Source organism: Dipodomys merriami, unplaced genomic scaffold (genome assembly GCF_024711535.1).
Source record: "Dipodomys merriami isolate MVZ:Mamm:240054 unplaced genomic scaffold, mDipMer1.0.p SCAF_155, whole genome shotgun sequence".
NCBI lineage: Eukaryota > Metazoa > Chordata > Mammalia > Rodentia > Heteromyidae > Dipodomys > Dipodomys merriami.
Window position 1 is genome coordinate 1,125,573 of NW_027202882.1, and position 20,184 is coordinate 1,145,756.

Genomic DNA, 20,184 nt, shown 5'->3' on the forward strand with positions numbered 1-20,184 from the left:
CTTGAACTCAGAGGCTGGACCATGTCCCTGAACAAATGTCTTCCCTGGCCAACTTCCGCCAAAGCTAGGACGCTACTACTTGAGCCAAACTCCACTTCTGGCGTTTTTGGTGTTTGGTTACAGATAAGAATGTGACAGACTTTCCTGCCTAGGTTGGCTTTGAACTGAGAAAGTAAGAAAGCCAAGTGACATCAATTGTATCAAGATTTCTGTTTTGAACCAAGAAATACTAGACAACGTTTACTATAAAGCTAATATTTGACAATTTTTAAAAGAAAAGAATATGTCTAACAAAGAATCCATAACTTAAATAACCCCACAAATGAATCATTTTGGACGCATTTTTTCATCTGCTTGGGAAGATAACTATTGACTTCATAGATTCCTTTTGGGGAAACAGTCATATTTGCCTGTTGTCACTGGCTTTGTACACATGCATGCTATCCATGCTTCTAAGGGCCCTACATAAAGGAAGTCTTGAAATTCTCAACAATATTTCAATAAGATGCTCCAGCCTAAGGTTAAGATTTTAGGTGAGGACATTTATCAACACTCCTGATTCAGACTCTACTTGATATAATTTTTAATCAATATTTTGTTTTTAGTTTTGCTCTTTGTAAGTTCACATGCACCTATGAAAAATTGTGTGGCCATCCCAATAATATTCTCAAAGTACCTCTTAATCATGACTCATAAAAGTTGTATTATATTACAACAAGGAAAAATGCTATAAATAAAGAAAGCAATAATTAAATATTAATGATTACTAAAATAAAAAACAAAACAATTACCAGAGTTTTCAGTATTTGAAGTGTACATAGTAGAGTTTACTATTTTCTCATATTCCTGTACATTTAAAACTGGATAAAGCTATCAGTAGCCTTTAAATTTACTCACTAAGATTACTATTTATAGTTCATCTCATCATTTGTATGTGGATTATATCATTATTTGTTCATCACTAACATATAACGTAAAGAAGCCCTGAAGATTTAACAGAAACCATGTACTTAAAATCTTAACTCTTCACTCTGCTTCTTTACACAGTCTTTGCAACTTCTCATTAGTAAAGTTTCTATAAAATCTGAAATGTACATACTTACTAGTACATGCTACCAGAAGTATTATATACTTTATCAAAAAATTTTATGACCTGCCAAACAGTCTTAATTTTGCCATTTATAAGCAAATCCCAAAATTAAACATATTTAAAATATTAAAACTTTTAACAAACGTTAACATTTGCTGCAATGATCATTATGACAAGTGCCTTTTGTAGAATAATTGAATTCCTCCTCCTACAAATCTCATGAACAACAAATATCTGGAATTATTTTGTTTTTGATATGTCAATCTTGACTTTATTCTTAAATGTGTGCTTATGTAAGCAACACATGGTTCTAAAATTTCACAATTCTTTTGAACTTATTTTTGTTGAATTGTCAAGTTTAAGAAAATCAATTACTCTTTATATATAAAAAATGTTTTGTGCTCAATTTGGCTGCACATACACTAAAATTGGAACATACAGAGAAGATTAGCATGGTCCCTGCACAAGGATGATACACAAATTAATGAATCGTTCCATATTTTTACAACAAAAGATGCTGGAAGGGATATGGCCAGAAGGGAGCCTACTGCATTCTTGGTGGGAGTGTAAACTTGTTCATCCACTTTGGAAAGCAGTTTGGAGGTTCCTCAAAAGCCTCCACATAGAGCTCCCTATTATACAGCAATCCCACTTTTGGGCATTCTCCCAAATGATCACAAACCAGTCCATACTAAAACTACCACCACAACAATGTTTATTGTAGCATTATTTTCCATAGTTAAGATATGCAACCAACCATGATGCTGCTCAGTAGAAGAATGGATCAAGAAAATGTTCTCTCTCTCTCTCTCTCTCTCTCTCTCTCTCTCTCTCTCTCTCTCTCTCTCTCTCTCTCTCTCTCTCTCTCTCTCACTCTCTCTCTCTCTCTGTGTGTGTGTGTGTGTGTGTGTGTGTGTGTGAATGTACACTTACACAACCACTTTGGAAAGCAGTCTGGTGAGTCCTCAGAAAGATAAATATTGACCTTCCTTATGGCCCACTCATACCACTTCTAGGCATCTATCCTGAACAACAGGTACCAATATTCAAGGACAAATGCACTTCCATGTTTATTGCAGCACTGTTCACAATAGCCAGGATATGAAAACAACCCATATGTCCCACCAGAGATGAATGGATCAAAAAACTGTGGTAACTATACACAACGGAATATTTTCCAGCCATTAGAAAGGACAAAATAATGGCATTAGTAGGGAAATCAATCAAGCTACAGGAAATCATGTTGAGCGAGGTAAGCCAAAAGCAAAGAGACAAATGGCACATGGTCTCCGTGTTAAATCCAAAATGTAAGGTGATATGACAAAATTAACAACACTTAAGAAACCAAGAACTTCCACTCATCTGGTCGAATCGAATCACTACTAAATAACCCCATTCTGCTGATCATATGTGCACACTGAAGGGAAACCAGGAGGATGACACAGAACTAGAGGGAATCAGGGAAAAACATACAACAGTGGGATCCAACAGCTGCACTGGACATTGACCAAAATGAACTAAGCATCTCAATGTCACTGGAGGGAGGGAGGGAACAAGTGGGAAAGAGGGAACAGCTGACGCTATGCAATACAAAAGGAATATACATATTTCAAAACAAAAATGTTTACATATGGAAGAAATAACTCTATTGCAAAGCTCATAGAATTCATAAATGTTGTAGACCATAATAGACAATTTGCTCCATCGAAGTTAGAATGTGTTTGTGACTTAAACTAAGCATCACTATCCCACAATATTTTGAAATTTGGGAAATTATTTAACCACTTAATCACAATAAAAACATTTGAAAAAATGATGAAGGTGGAAAACTAAGTTGCTCTAAAAAACAAAAAAGGAAAATGTTCTGTGTGTATTTGTGTGTACACACACGCACACACATATACTATATATATATATATATATATATATATATATATATACATATATATATATGTATATTAATTCTATGCCTCCATCAGAAAGAATGACATCGCTCAATTTGTTAGGAAATGGAAAGACTTGGAAAAAAATTATATTAACTGATGTAAGCCAAGTCCAAAGAAACATAGGCCCCATGGTATCCCTTATTTGCAATAACTAGTAAATGTCTGGGATAAGCAGAAAAGTTGAAAGCCTATGTGTATATGACTAGATAAGTTGATGTTAAGCTAAATAACCCCCAAGATAGAGACACAAGTGTTTTTTTCTTTATTGCTGTTGTTTCTCACATATTTATAATGTATGACGTGATTGTTTTTCTTTTTTATACGTTCCTCCCCAACAGTATAACCCTGTTTTCACTTTATTTGATGTTGGTGCACCTGCATCTTGAATGTACACTTCTCTAATTTGGGGAGGGAAAGGGAAAAAACATGCTTAAATAGGAATACAGTTTGACCCATTGTAAAACAATAGATGCACAAGACATTATTTTGAAAAACGAACTTTACAATTTAGGCTAGGGACATTTGGTGGGGCTTTGGGGTATGAGGAGTGTATTTGTGGAGGTGTAAGGGAAGGAATAGTGGGGGAAAAACAAAGGAGGAGGTAACAATGCTTGATAGGAAATGTACTTATTACTTTGCTCATATAACTATAACCCCTCTGTACAGTATTTTTACAACAAAAATGTATAAAAATGTTTTGAGATGGAAGAGTTTATGAAGCCCATTTTACCCATATAATATCGTTAACAAAGAAATTAATGCAAAACACTGATATGAAGATATTTTGAAAAAGTGAGTGTGTATGCATTCCTGTGTGTTGGCATGCTCAGAGTTTGAAATCAGGGCTTCAACATCTTGCTAAGTCTTTCTCTCTAGATTGGTGAGTTACTATATGAGCTACATCTCCATTCCTGGCCCTTTGCTCTTTCGTTAAAATTTTGAAAAATAATCTCATGAATTTATTTTGTCCTGTTGGCTTCCAAATATTATCCACAGATCTCAGGCTCCTTAGTAGGTATCCTGAGTAGTTAGGATTACAGGTGTGACAAATCAGTACCAGGCTTTCAGAATAATTTTAAAAGTAGAAGAAAATTTACTTCACAGAGGCCTGTTTTATCATCTCCTAGTCTTAATGCATTTTGCAGTGATTATATGTGAAATTTTTCATTCTTGAATTATTAAAATACAGTAAGTGATGATATTTAAAAGATTTAGTACTTTTTAAAAATGATACTGGAACTATGGGACAGAAGAAATTTGCCTCTCTTTGGACCATAATTTATAATCTCAGCTCTGTGCATGATAACCCAATGTCACCAACACAGTCTGTGTTGAAGACAAAATGTAACAGAAAACAATTACCATGGGCAATAATTGCTATGTTATTATTTCTTGGACAGTATGGATATTGAATTGAGAGTATCAGAGAATGGAGAGAATTTATCTACCTTTTGTGTATTGCTGGAAGACTTTTGGAAAATTTGACTCATTTCCTTCCTCACTGTGTGTCTTGGGCCATGCACTTAGTGCCTTTAATTACAATTTTTCCCAACACTAAAATGGTAATAACATTAGCATTATAGCAAATGTTATCTTAGAATTAAGGGTCCTTAGAATGATGAACTCTTTTCTCATTCTTGTAGAGGCATTATCAGATGAGAGGAACTGTATTTTTTTTTTGTTTGCTTACTTCCATTTATTCTTGAGTTTGAAATCTGAACTTCTTAAGACTGAAAGAAACCAAAATTAGACACACAAGCTTTGGAAAGAGCAATCAATGTAAAATAAATAAAATACGTATAGATATGTAAAAAGTCTAACTAAATTGTTATATAGTCTCCAGCATAAACAGAAAATGATTTAAGCAATATCATGTTATTGAAAATTGAAAAATGTTAGGAGTTGCTTAATTTTTTCCTTTTTACTACCTTGAATTAATTATTTTTGTATAGAGAGATTAAAGATGAGTTTAACAAGAAACTTGATTAAAAATGGACAAAAGTTTGAATAGACATGTTTTCCATAAACCCCTCTATATCACCAGTGGGTTTACACAGTTGTGTTTAATACAACTTCTGTGCTGGCTTAATGCTGTGAGAAGTCATTGGAGAAATGTAATTCAAAATTACTATGATACTACTTTATAACTATTATAACTCTTATCAAAAAAAATCAAAGGAACCAGGTGTGGTGGTAAAAGTTTGTAATTCCAAGCATTTAGGAGGTTGGATTTTGGTCTTAAGCCAGTCTAGGGTACTGAATATAGTAAAAACTTGCCCTTTATTACCTTTTGAATAAAAGGTAATCATGTTGGTGAGAGTGTGAAGAAAAGGAAATTTTCTACACTCTTGGTCAAAATCCAGGTTAGTATTCTCCTTGTAGAAAGTAGTATGCAGTTTTCTAAAGAAATCATACTTGAAATATCATCTGACCCACCAATCATGTGATTATTTCTCTCTGGGTAATTCATAAATATATCTGTAGTTCATTGTTATTCACATTATTCACATCAACAGCTAAGATAGAAATCGAAGTCCAGTGTTCACCTACAAACAAATAAAGCAAGTGTGGTACATGCACAAATATCTTTTTCTGTTGATCCCAAAGTACACACACACACAAACACTCCAGTAAGCACAGCCAGACAGGGTTGCTATCACAGCCTACAAGAAGTCAGGCAAAAAACAGAAGCTGAGAATCATTTAGCTGATAACTAATATCTTTTTTATGAGGCATACTCAAATGAGACTCCAGAGAGAAGATTAGAAAGACTGATCAGACTAAAATTGGTCACACAAAGATTGGAAAGTAGAATTCCTTGTAGAACAAATAAATCATAGAAAGCTTGTGCATGTAAGAACATGACAGAAGACCAAATTCCAGAAATGCACATTTTCTTAGAAGTCAGCTTAATCAATTTTCAGTGCAAATCTTTGAATTCTTAAATATTTGACCACATGTGGGAGAAGGTTGAAAATAAAGAAAATTTCATCACTCTATTAGGAAGTCCAATATCACATTAGGGAATAATCAAGCACAGATTTGTAATAAAAAGAGAAAACAATTATTCCAAGTAAGGGTTTCATTTCTTCTGATGTGAAAGTTCTTAAATTAGGTGTTAGCAGTTACCATACAATTGATCCAGTCCCCCAGCTGAGTTGATATTGACTGCAGTATTCCCACATGAAGGAAAAGAGAAAATTTACAAATGTCTGATGAAATGAGGTGAAGGTGAAGTGTTCTAATAGTAATATCTGAGGTTTAGACACAGGTGAAGAGGTGGATTTTCATTTCTAAAAATCCCCCATTTTTACCTGGTGCCAGTAGCTCACAGCCGTAATCCTAGCTACTCAGGAAGCTGAGATCTGAGGACTACAGCTCAAAACCAGCCTGGGCAGGATAGACCCGGAGACTCTTATTTCCATTTAACCATCAGAAAACCAGAAGTGGCACTGTCACTCAAGTGGTAGAGCACTCACCTTGAGTTGAAGAGTTCAGGGACAGTGTCCAAGTCCAGACTTCAAGCCCCTCGAACAACAACAAAAACAAAATCTCCTTTTCATGGACTACCTACATCTCTTCCTAACATTCAACAAAGGAGCCATTTTATCACCCACTAACATTTAAGTCCTAATCTAGCTACTGCAAATAGATTGATTTGGTATCTTATATAAAACGGTTCATATTTACGGAAACAAATACTAGCAGTGGTAACATTTTTCAAGTCCTTGAACTCTGGGTCTGAGCCCTGAACACGGTTATGCTGGTAGCTTTCATGTGAGCTTGTTTGTTATTTATTGGATTACTGCCCATGAGGGGAATTACTGAGTCTTAAGGGAGATCTATATTTATTCTTTTCAGGAAACTCCGTACTGCCTTCCGCAGTGGTTGAACATGTTTAATTTCCCACCAACAGTGTAATAGAGTTCCCAATTGGCTACATCCATGCCAGAATTTGCTATAGTTAATTTTCTTAGTAATGGCCATTCTAAGGGACGGTAGAATCTGTCTTGTTTACTTATAGATTTGTAAGCATCTTCTAGCTATCATAAATGAATGAATCCATGAAACCTATATTGCTCTGAGTCTGCATTCCTTTCTCTTTTCTCTTAATATAATTTTCCCAAACCTTTCATTTTCCTTACTACTGGTAAAAGTCATCTTTCTGATGGGTGAATATAATTCCATTGTGTGTGTGTGTGTGTGTGTGTGTGTGTGTGAGCGTTTGTGTTGGTAAGATGACTATAGGCCTATGTATTCATTTCTAAGCATTCTGTTTCATCTGTAATTTTGTAATTCCATATTATAGTTGCATTGCTTCTCTTCTACTTTGAAGAATATTGTTGGGATTTTGATGAGTATTGCATTGCCAATTGTTTAGAGGAAGTATTGCAGTTTTCAAAATGTTAATTCATCCAACCAGGAACATTGAAATACTTTCTATTTCTTTGAATCTCCTTCAATTTCCCTTTTTATATTTTTAAAGTTTTCACATATAGGGCCTTCACAATTTTAGATAAATTAATTAATTCCTAGTTTTGTTGTTGTTGTATTGTTTTGTTTAGATTTGATTTGATTTTGAGGCTAGTACATATGAGGTTGTGTTTTGGATTTCAGCGTGCATCTTCCCATTGTTGGTAACAGAAAAACTACTGATTCTTGTGGTTTTTATACCTTGCTACATTGCTGAAGGTTAACATCACCTTTACTAACTAGAGGGAGGAATCCACAGGGTCTTTTAAATACAGGATCATTTCAATTGTAAAATGAGATAGTTTTACTCCTTCCCTATTTGGATCTGCTTTATGTTTTTCTCTTGTCTATTGCTCTTGCAAGAAAGTCCACTACCATATTGAAGAGTAGTAGAGAGTGGACATCCTTTTCTCATTCCTCATGTTAATGTCTTCATGCTTCCACCCTTAGGTAAATGCTAATTATCTGTGTCATATACATACTCAGTTTAATATTGAGGAATGTTCCATATATTCCTAGGTTCCCAGACCTTTTGATCATAAAGGGGCATTGGAGCTTGTTAAAAGCTATTTCTACATCCCTATTGATGATCATGTGTTTCTTGTCCCTGCTTTTGCGGATGGTTTGTATTATGTTTATTGACAAGAATATTGACTCAAATCGTATCCAAGCTGATTCCTATTTGATCATACCATATGATTTTTTTGTTAGTTGCTGAAATTGGTTAGTGAGAATTTTATTAAGAAGTTCTGTATTAATGCTTATCAAAGAGTTTGGTTCATAGTTCTCTTTCTTTGGTGAGTCCCTATGTGTTTTGGGAGGAGTCTAATTCTAGCTTCATAGAATGCGTTTGATAATGTGTCTCTCATAGATACTAAATGGATGCATCTTGGTTTTTGATACAACTATCTAATCTATGTCTTCTATTTGGAAATTTATGTCCATTGATATTGAGAGTTAAGAAAGAAATATCTGATAAGTCCTGCTATGTTATACACCTGTTATTAGGAGCTGTGACTCATCTACTCTTAACATATTTACCTTGTTCTCTGGTAGGGAGCATTTTATATGACCAGTTCCTCTTCTTCTTGATCTTCTCTATGTTGGATATATTTGATCATATTCTATTCTGATAATTTGGTGGACATACTTTGTTTCAATTTTTCTTTGTCATGAAATATGTTTATATATCGTTTAAATGTAAAGGAGAGTTTAGCTTGGGACTGTATTCATGGTTGGTAGTTGTTTACCTTTAATGTTTGTCATATATAATGCCAGGCTCTCCTTTTTACCATATCAGTTAAGAAATCTGTATTTATTCTGACTGTATATTCTTTATGAATAATCAATCTTTTCTCTATGGCATCTTTAAGAATCCTTTCCTTGATCTTTAATAATCCTCTAATGGATTATGATGTGGTGGTGGATTGTTCAGTTCTAGAATTCTGATTGGTTTCTAAAGGCTTCTCTTCTTTGAATGAGCCTATCTCGTTGGATTTTTGGTCTGTTCTCTGCTAGAATTCTGTAATATGCTTCCCATCCATTTAGTATCTTGCTCTTCTCCTTCTTGATACCTATCTCCCCGAAATTTGATCTTCTAACTGAGTTTTGAAGTTCTGGCAAGATCATTTCTTATTTCTTAGATTTGTTCTAAATGATTATTTCCTCTTTCCTATTGGATCTATTCTGTCTTTGACCCTGAGATTATCTTCTATGTCATCTATTTGCTGTGGAGACTTCTACTATGTTTTTGTATTTCCCTGTCTTCTAATTGGTCATTTTTTAGGGGTTCTGTCTCTTTATTAAAGCTTTGTTTTAGGTCTTGTATGGACTTTCTGGACATTTTTTCTTTGGTTGGGGGAGATGTAAGGATTGTTTTCTTAACTGTGTCTTATGTCATATCTTTTAACTAGGCATCCATTTTTTCTTGGACTCCCTTGTCTTCTCAGAATTTATTTATCTTTCTGTTTGAAGTCTCCATGAATTATTTTGCTAATGACTGGTTGGTCTCATCTTGTTTACAAATTTCCTTGTAGAAGTTTTCTATCTTCCCATTAATTACATTTTCCAGCAGTATCTGTAATACATTTTGATAACTATCTTCTACGTCCTTGATTGTCTATTCTAATGCCTGGTTATTTACTGTATGAATAATACTACTTTGACATTACTTTTTTTGTATTTTTCTGATTTTTTTCTGTCCATTTGGAGGTTTTCTTTTGGGGGATCTATGATATTAATACGTGAGTCTCTATGTTCTTAGTTAATTTGCAGGGTCTTGGTTTGGCTTCCAGTTGTAATGTGTTTTTCTGGAATTGCATTTTTGTCGAGTCCATTAAGTGTAGGAATAGAAATCAGTTGTGGTGAGATGTTGTGATGTTAATATTTGTGGTTCCAGTGACCATTTGGACTGTCCAGTGCTATGGCAAATTGTCTATGTATATGGATGTGGCTTTCTATGATGTACACTTCTGTTCCTGTTTTTTTTTTTCCATATTGCCTTTTATTTCCACACTGCACATGTGCTTTTGAATGTGTTGCCCAATATGTTCCTGGGTGGCACCTTTTCATAGATTTCTCTTTTCTTGTGAAGACAGTATAAAACCTTCTTATGAATTGTATGTCTATAATTATATCTATATTTATAGCTGCATATCTATAATTATAGCTGATTTCATGTGACCCTCTAGCTGTGGAGTACCTGCTGTGACTCTAAATCTCTGCTTTATTAGAGATAGCTAGGATAATTTTCTGTTCTTATTCTGTCATTGTTTTTCCTCTTCCTCAGATTTATTTTTTATATTGCGGATTTTTTCACATAATTTAGGATTTGTGATTGTTGTATCAGGTTATTTTGTTTTCCTGCGTATGCTACTTTGAAATAGTGATTTCAGGCTTTTAAGAAGAAATAGAAATGTATGTTATTAAATTGAGAGAAAGAGAAGACTTTTAAACCTATTTACTACAAGTAAATTAATATTAAGCAAAGCTAATGAAAATAATTACTTATTTACTCTTCAGAGGATGACTATAGTACTCTTGGATATCTAGGAGGAAAAGACTTTAGACTCATTACAATTGATGACTTACATTGAAATTACTGGCTAAACGTTCTTCAGAAAGGGAAAAGCTCCATTACTTCCATATTAGTATTATAAAATCATAATAGCTGCATGTTGAATTGTTTTCCCTTTGCTATTTTCAATTCCATTATTCATCCATTATGTATCTAGGGCTTTGAATGACCACTTCCTTAAAATACTTGTATTGTTTATATTGTGATGTAAATCTCAGTAATATAAATATGAATTTATCTGTGTCTCATCTTTAGTTACATTCATATGAAATTCATGCAGTCTCAGGCAAGAAACCTGACTTTTTTACTCTATTCTATGCTTTAATCAATAAATCCATTCTCTTTAGAAATGCGTTCTCAGCTTTTAAATTGCTTCAGTAAACATCATGTGTTTCTAGTACTTTTACTGAAGTAAATATAAAGTTTGGAACATGAGGACAACTCCCCTATTATCACTTTAAAGTAAACCCTTGGGAATTATTTTATATATAAAAATAAATAAGTGCAATGCAATGTTTATACATGAATAATATAATGGTTAAGTCAATTAGACACAAGAACTACCATGCAATTCTCAATTAACTTAAAGGCATCAAAATATTGTGTTCATGAATATCACTCATTTTAAAAAAATTACTAGTCAATACAAAGTTTACATTCTATTTGAAATTTACAAAATGAAAATTACACTCAGATTTGCTGTCAATATCCTGTTTCCAGGAATACATTTATTTAGCAAACACGGAAACAAAAAATAAGGGTTTGTCACATAGAATGAAAAATGTAGAAGCAGACTGTCTTTCCTTAAGATGTTAAGTACCTGCAAATCATGTGATTTATTCAAAGATACTATACACACTCATAAGAGAATTTGTGATCAGAAGTGATAGGTAAGCAAAGTAACTGGAAAACTGTATGCTTAAATTGAGCTTTCAATAGAGGATGACAAGTTTTCAATAAATGAGCCTATTATTCTGTATCTCTAACACACATACAGCATTCTACAAGTTCCCACATACTCCCATTCTCTTAGCTCAGTTCCTGATCGATATTCTTCTATTTCATGACTTCAATTCCTTCTGAAACAACAAAGTGGGCGTTTTTTTGTCTCGACATCCAATACATTCTAGTATCTTGGAACAGTAGTGTGAATTCACGGAGTTTGACTTGAATGTCAAGTATGAAGATATTGTATTCAAGGTACTCTTAATTGGCCTGAAGCATACAAAGATACACAGTATACTTAGAACAAGGGACTTGATCTCAGGGAAACATACAAATCCAGGCAAGATCCTGAAGAAAAGAAAAGCAAGGGAGCACAAACATCAGTCAACTATAATTACAAAGGAATGGAACTGAGCTCTGATGTGTCTGGGTGGCAACTCTATGTGTTTGTGTGTGTGTGTTTGTGTGTGTGTGTGTGTGAGTAGAGAGAGAGAGAGAGAGACAGAGAGACAATTTAGTGTGGCTTCCATATTTACAGTCCATAGAGCATTACTTGTTAGGGAAGAGGTGCTCATATCAGAGCTGGGATACTACTGTCATCACTTTACTGCAAAAAAACACTTGCTTAATCTCTAATTAAATAGGGAAAATAAACTAACATCTTACACGAATGTTTTGACAATTAATTAGTATATTGAAGGCCAAAGGGAGGAATTGCAAATCAATATAATCTTTTTTTTCTCTCTTCTAAATATTACACTGCAATAGATGTGATTTCAGGAGTCTCCTGCCATGTACTTCCAGTTGAATTACTAATATGCTTAATAATATGAAACATGAGATAGAGAAATAGATCAGCCAACAAGCACAAAGAATTTGTGATAAGATTGAGCTTCCAGCAGGGTTGCCACAACTTTTAGGAATGTAATTCCTTCATATGAACTTCAAATTTTGTGGCTTTCCCTGTGTGATTAAATGGCAAGGAAGTACTATAGAAACAAGAATTCTTGTTCAGCCAAGTAGAAAGTGCTCATGTTCCCATCTTCACGTTGCAAATTTCCATTCCATATAGGCTTTCTGTTAGAGTGCTTTCATTTAATATACTTCAGCAACTCATCCTTCCCTGTGGGAGACAAGAAAAAAGATAATTTTGTTTGTATATTAAATTATGTAAATTAGTATGTACAAGCATGATTTGTATAATTACAGAAGTTTGTAATAAATATAAGGAGGGATCATTTCACAATAAAAGTATAATTAAAATCACATAATAAGACTAGAAGTCACAGAATTTTTTTGCATGAAAACATGCATTAGATTAGTTGCAGAATTTCTATTTTGAGATAAACTTTATATTGAAGTATAATGCACTTTACCTAAGGATTGAAACATTTTATTGAAAAATATATTTCCTGGAGATATTTTTGCTTCATAATTTTAGGGATACCGTTAGACCCATTGTAATAATGAGATGTACCAGACGTTATGTCGAAGACGAACTTTACAACTTTGGCTGGTGAGGGTGTGGAGATGGGTAAGGATGGGAAGGGGAAACAAAGGAAAAGGAAACTGCTTGATAAGAAATGTACTCATTACTTTGCCCATATAATTGTAACCCCTCTGTATGATATTTTCACAAAAAAATTAAGAAGAAAATGGTCCCAAAGAAATCATTTTTTTATTTTCTTATTTCCATGTGATTTACATCCAATTTAGAAATCTAGATATATAAATTAATTTAATTTTACCAAAAATATTATTGAGTATAAGATTCTTATACTCCCTATATTCTTCACACTGAGATCATCAAATATGGTGAGTTTGAAATGATTAGTCTCTGTTTCACCCATGTGAATATTATTTACAATGTGAGTGAAATGTTTAAAAAGTAGTATTTATTTTAGTTGCTCTGAAGAGACAATAACTGATAAAAATCAAAGGCTAAAAATGATTAGATTTAAAATTTAGAATTCAGGAAATATTTTTGACCACACTGGTTACTGGAGCCTTCACAAAAACCTCATGAGATAATTTATATTGATGAAGCAAACATCCCACACTGGTTACTGGAGCTTTCACAAAAACCTCATGAGAAAATTTATATTGATGAAGGAAAAATCCCAGAGTTTAGACATTTACGAATAGAAAATCATGACATTCTGAATATGTAGAGATACATAACAAACATAGAAAATTTAGCTTTTAAATATCTGAATATACTAATACATTTAATTGCAGGGTAAGTACTTGTTCTGAAAGTAGTTAAAATTGCATTTATTTTGAAAAGAAACCTAAGTATTCATTTGAATAAAAGACAATGTTTAAAATATCACTCATCAAAGACACAAGATGTACAGTTCATTGTTTTTATGCCTATTATGTTCTCTAAACTTACTACAAATATTAGATTAGTAAACCTAAATCATTGCTTTGTAGGGAAATAGAAAGATTCTTAAAACTCATGACTATAACTTTTTCTCAAACAATTACTACGTAACTGTTTTATATTTTTTGTCAGGGAATCTTACTTTTATTCATTAAGTTAAATAATTGGCCAATAACAATATAAATTATGCATGAACAAAGTTTAGAACAAGTATTTCTTTCACAAAACATATCAGAGTTCTCTTCACGAACACTGGAAGGCAGTGTGTTATTATTTTTTAATTTAATTTAATTTAATTTGTGAACATACTGTACAGAGTAGTTACAATTACATGGGCAGGATAATGAGTACATTTCATACTAAGCATTGCAGGCTCCTCCTTTATTTACCCTTTATGTCCCCTCCCAGCCTCCCCCCTCCCCCCCAATCCCAATACTTCTTCTTGCCCCCCCGTACCCCCACCCGCACCGACGTTGTAAAGCTAGTTTTGGACATGACAACTTGTACTTCTCATTGTTGCAACAGGTCCACCTGAATCCTTAAATAACTGGTTTTTCCCCATCTCCTCCACAAGTTATACTGACATCAAATATAGTGAAAGCAGGGGTTATACTGTGGGGGAGGGACATACAAAGCAACAAAGAGGTAATCTTATAAATGCGTTAGAAACACATGCATGAAAGAAAAAAAAACATTAAAATACACATCTAAGGGTTCATTTTCCTGACATCTCATTATCTGACCTTTTCCGCTTGACTCATACATATACTAGACATTGCAAATAAGGGAAACAATGAGACCTATGTTTCTTTGGGCCTGGCTTACTTCACTTAATATAATTTTTTCCAAGTTTTTCCATTTCCTAACAAATGGGGCAGTGCCATTCTTTCTGATGGAGGCATAGAATTCCACTGTGTATATATACCACATTTTCTTGATCCATTCATCTACTGAGGGGCATCTGGGTTGGTTCCAGATCTTAGCTATGGTAAATAATGCTGCAATAAACATAGTTGTGCTGGTAGCTTTAGTGTGGTCTTGTTTGTAAACATTTGGGTAAATGCCCAAAAGTGGGATTGCTGTGTCATAGGGGAGTTCTATGTGAAGTCTTTTGAGGAACCTCCATACTGCTTTCCAAAGTGGTTGAACGAGTTTACATTCCAACCAACAATGAAGTAAGGTTCCTTTCTGTCCACATCCCCTCCAGCATCTCTTGTTGTTAGAGTTCTTGAATTTGGCCGTTCTAACTGGAGTGAGGTGATATCTCAATGTTGTTTTGATTTGCATTTCTTTTATGGCTAGGGATGTTGAACATTTCTTCATGTGTCTATTGGCCATCCTTCTTTCTTCTTCAGAGAAGTTTCTCTTTAAGTCTTTTGCCCACTAATTTATTGAGCAGTTGTTTCTTTGAGGATTTGTTGTTGGGGGGTTTAATTTTTTGAGTTCCAAGTATATTTTAGATATGAGACCCTTGTCCGTTGTATGGCTAGTAAAGATCTTCTCCCAATCCGTGGGCTTTCTATTGATCTTGCTAGCTATGTCATTTGCCCTGCAGAAGCTCTGCAACGTTATGCAATCACATTTGTCCAACCTTTCTGTGATTTGTTGTGTTTCCGGATCTCTATTCAGAAAATTTCGGCCTCAGCCAAGGAGACCTAGGATTTATCCTATTCCATCCTGTAATGTTTTCAGAGTGTCTGCTTTGAGTTCAAGGTCTTTGATACATTTGGAGTTCATTCTGGTTCAGGATGATATATAAAGATCTAGCTTTAGTTTTCTAAAAGTAGTTAGCCAAGTTTGCTAGCACCATTTACTGAAGAGGTTGTCTTTCTACCATTCTATTGTTTTAGCTCCCTTCTCGAAGATTAGATGGCTATAGGTCTCTAGGTTCATTTCTGGGTTTTCAATTCTATTCCATTGGTCCTGTGGTCTGTTCTTATGACAATACCAAGCTGTTTTGATTACTATGGCTTTATAGTAGAGTTTGAAGTTTGGTATTGATATTCCTCCAGCAGTGTTCATTCCATTGAGGAGCGTTTTTGCTATTCGGGGTCTTTTATTGTTCCATATGAATTTTTGGATTGCCTCTTCTATTTCCTTGAAAAATGAGGGTGGAATTTTGATAGGTATCGCGTTGAATTTGTAGATAGCCTTGGGAAGTATTGCCATTTTCACGATGTTAATCTTGCCAATCCAGGAGCATGGGAGGTTTTGCCATTTTTAAAGTTCTGTGTTGATTTCCTTTTTTAAGATTTTAAAGTTTTCATCATAGAGGTCCTTCACTTGTTCAGTTAAGTTAATTCCTAGGTATTTTATTTTTTGTGGGGCTATTACAAATGGAGTTGCTTTCCTAATTTCACCCACACTTTTCTCATTGTTGGCATCCAGAAAAGCCATTGATTTTTGGGGGTTAAAAATATACCCTGCTATTCTGCCAAAGTTTTGAATCAGCTTGAATAATTTGGGAATGGGGTCTATGGGATTCTTTAAATACAAGATCATGTCACCTGCAAAGAGGGAGAGTTTTATTTCTTCTTTCCCTATTTGGATCCTCTTTATGTCTGCATCTTGTCTTATTGCTGTAGCTAGGCATTCTAATACTAGATTGAAGAGAAGTGGAGAGAGTGGGCATCCTTGTTTTGTTCCTGAGTTAAGAGGAAATGGCTTTAGTTTTTCACCATTGAGTATAATGCTGGCTGTAGGTTTGTCATATACAGCCTTTATTGTATTGAGGAATGTTCCATGGATTCCTAATTTTTCCAAAACCTTCAACATAAAGGGGTGTGGGATCTTGTCGAATGCTTTTTCTGCATCTATTGAGATAACCATGTGGTTCTTATTTTTGCTCCTGTTGATGTGATGAATAATATTAATTGATTTGCGTATATTGAGCCAGATTTTCATCCCTGAAATGAATCCTGTTTGATCATGGTGTATGATTTTTTGGATGAATTGTTGAAGTCGATTGGCCAAAATTTTGTTGAGATGTTTTGCATCAATGTTCATCAAAGAAATGGGTCTATAGTTCTCTTTCTTTGATGAGTCCCTGCCTGGTTTGGGGATGAGGATTATGATGGCTTCATAAAATGTGTTCGGTAGTGAGCTTTCTCTTTCAATTTCATTGAAGAGTTAGAGGAGTATTGGTGAGAGCTCTGCTTTGAAGGCCTTGTAAAATTCCGCTGTAAAACCATCTGGTCCTGGACTTTTCTTAGCTGGGAGGTCTCTTATTGCTGTTTCTATTTCAATGCTTGATATGGGCTTGTTACGCTGGTTTAACTTATCTTGGTTTAATTTTGGCATGTCAATATTTGCTAGGAAAACGTCCATTTCTGTCAAGTTCTTAAATTTATTAGCATAAAGTTTGAGAAGTATTCCCATATAATATTCTGAATCTTGGTTTTTAACGTGGTGATGTTTCCATTCTCATCTCTGAGTTTATTAATTTGGGTGTGTTCTCTTCTTTTTCTGATAAGATTTGCTAAAAGTCTGTCAATTTTGTTATGTTTTTGGAAGAACCATCTCTATGTTTTGTTGATTCTTTCTATAGCTTTTTTGGATTCTAATTCATTTAATTCTGATTTAATTTTGATTATTTCTTTCCGTCTACTGGATTGGGGTTTATCTTGCTGCTCATTTTCAAGGAAGTTTAGATGTGTCATTAAATTGCTAGTTTCAGATCTCTCCAATTTGTTGATGTAGGAGCTCAGAGCTATAAACTTGCCTCTGAGTACTGCCTTTGCTGTGTCCCAGAGGAGCTGGTAATTTGTGTGTTCATTTTTGTTAAATAGCATGAACATTTGAATTTCTTTTCGAATCTCTTCCATGACCCACTCTTGATTCAGCAGTGTGTTGTTCAGCCTCCATGTGATACCGGACTTTCTTTGGTGGCTTTTGGTGTTGAGTTCTAATTTTATTCCCTTGTGGTCAGAGAGAATGCAAGGTATAACTTCAATGTTTCTGAATTTAGACAAGTTTGTTTTGTGGCATAAAATGTGTTCTATTTTAGTAAACGTTCCATGTGCTGCTGAGAAAAATGTGTATTCTGATGCTGCTGGGTGAAATGTTCAGTAGATGTCTGTTAAGTCTATTTGATCTATGAAGCTGTTTAGATCTGCGGTTTCTCTGTTGAGATTTGCCGAGTAGGTCTATGTAGTGGGGAGAGTGGTGAGTTAAAATCCCCAACAATTAATGTATTTGGATCTATATGGGATTTGAGGGAAAGTAGTGTTTCTTTGATAAATTTGGGTGCTCCATAGTTTGGCGAATAGATATTTAGAATTGTAATATCCTCCTGAAGGAGAGTTCCTGTAATTAGTATGTAGCAACCTTCTTTATCTCTTCTCACGAATTTTAATTTGAAGTCTATTTTATCTGATATTAGGATTGCAACTCCCGCCTGTTTATGGGGACCGATTGCTTGGTAGATTTTGTTCCAGCCTTTAACATTGAAATTGTGTTTGTTTTTACGGGCAAGATGTGACTCCTGCAGGCAGCAGATAGAAGGGTCTTGTTTTTTAATCCAACTACACAGTCTATGTCGCTTAATTGGAGAGTTCAGTCCGTTAACATTAAGAGATAGGACTGAGAGGTGTTTGGGAGTTACTGCCATGTTATCCACCTTCTTGGTGGCTGTGAAAAGTGTGTTCTTCCTAAGGTTCTTGGATTCTCAGTTTGGGTGCAGTTTCTTGGCCTTTGTTGCGGTCTTGTTGGTTTTCTATGTGTAGGACATCTTTAAGAATCTTTTGTAGGGCTGGTTTGGTGGAGATGTATTGTTTCAATTTTTCTTTGCTATGGAAGGTTTTTATTTGGCCTTCAGTTATGAAGGAGAGTTTAGCTGGGTACAGTATTCTTGGTTGATAGTTGTTTGTTTTTAGGGCATGGCATACATCATTCAAGGCTCTTCTTTCTTTGATTGTCTCTGCTGAGAAATCTGAGGTGATTCTAATTGGTTTCCCTTTATAGGTGATTACCCTTTTCTCCTTGACAGCTTTAATTATCTTTTCCTTGGTCTGGGTTGATCCTGTGTGGATTATAATGTGACAGTGGGATGTCCTATTCTGATCTGGTCTATTTGGGGTTCTAAAAGCTTCTTGTGTCTGAATAGGCCTATCTTTTTGTATGTTTGGGAAGTTCTCTGCTAGGATCCTGTTACACAAATTTCCTAGACAATTAACTTCTGTTTCTAGGTGCTCTTCTACACCCATTATCCTTAGATTCGGACTTCTGATGGTGTCTTCCAGGTGTTGGTTAGACCTATCATATTTCTTGGACTTGTCTTGGATGGTTGTATGTTCTTTCTCTATAATATCTAGGCTGTCTTCAATCCCTGAGATTCGATCTTCTGCATGGTCTAACCTTCTGTCAAGACTCTCTACTTTGTTTTTTATCTCTTTTCCTTCTAATTGTTCAGCTTTGATGGCTTCAAGTTCTTTGTTGAAGCTCTGTTTTAGGTCTTGTATGAATTTCTTTACATCCTTAATTTGGTGTTCAGTGTTTGTTCTCAAATCACTTAGTTGATTGGTTATGGTTTCTTTGGACTCCCATTCCTTCGGTTGGGTTCCATTCAGCATTCTCTTTGTGGTCTCCCTGACTTCCTTCAGCTCCTTGTTAATGGATTCCATGAATGCCTTTAGTGATCTTTGTGTATTCTCTACCTGGTCTCTCAATTCCTGAATTACTCTTTGATTAGCTTCCTCCCGTTTGTGGGATTCCTGCAGTTCTCTTTCCTCCCGTTCGTGGGATTCCTGCAGTTCTCTTTGAGTGTTCTCATCATGCTCGCGCCATTCCTCCCTTTCTCTTTCAGTATTCTCAAGTTGTTCACGCAAATCCTGTGTCAGATTTTGAGTAGCTTCCTCATGCTTATGATATTCCTGTATAAACTTTTGGAATTCCTCCTCTCTCTCCCTATCACGCTCATACAGAGTCCTTTTTAAGTTGTCAAACTTCTCATTTATCATGTTTGCCACCAGGGTTTGTAGAGCTATTTGGGAACTCTCCTCTGGATTGTTCATTATCTGATCTGACCACTGATTATCAAGATTGGGAATTGAGATACCCGGATTTGCCATTTTTCTTGTGTTTTTACGGCTTACTCTGCCCATTTGAGATGAATATAGCACCAGTTTTGTTCTAGAATACTATCTTAAGCAACCATCAACCAACGTTTGCATTTATACAGTCAATAGTCTATAGATACAATCTATTTCAACAGATACATCTATTCAACATTAAACCAATATATGTTAGTGGTCTTGGAACCTCAGAGAAG

At 34.8% G+C, this 20,184-nt stretch overlaps 1 non-coding gene across 1 annotated transcript; it reads left to right on the forward strand.

The window, feature by feature from the left end:
• Positions 1-1,488: 1,488 nt before the first annotated feature.
• On the forward strand, positions 1,489-1,594 carry LOC138827397 (U6 spliceosomal RNA). Its single transcript, XR_011372077.1, has one exon. It is a non-coding gene; the product is annotated as a U6 spliceosomal RNA (small nuclear RNA).
• Positions 1,595-20,184: the final 18,590 nt, after the last annotated feature.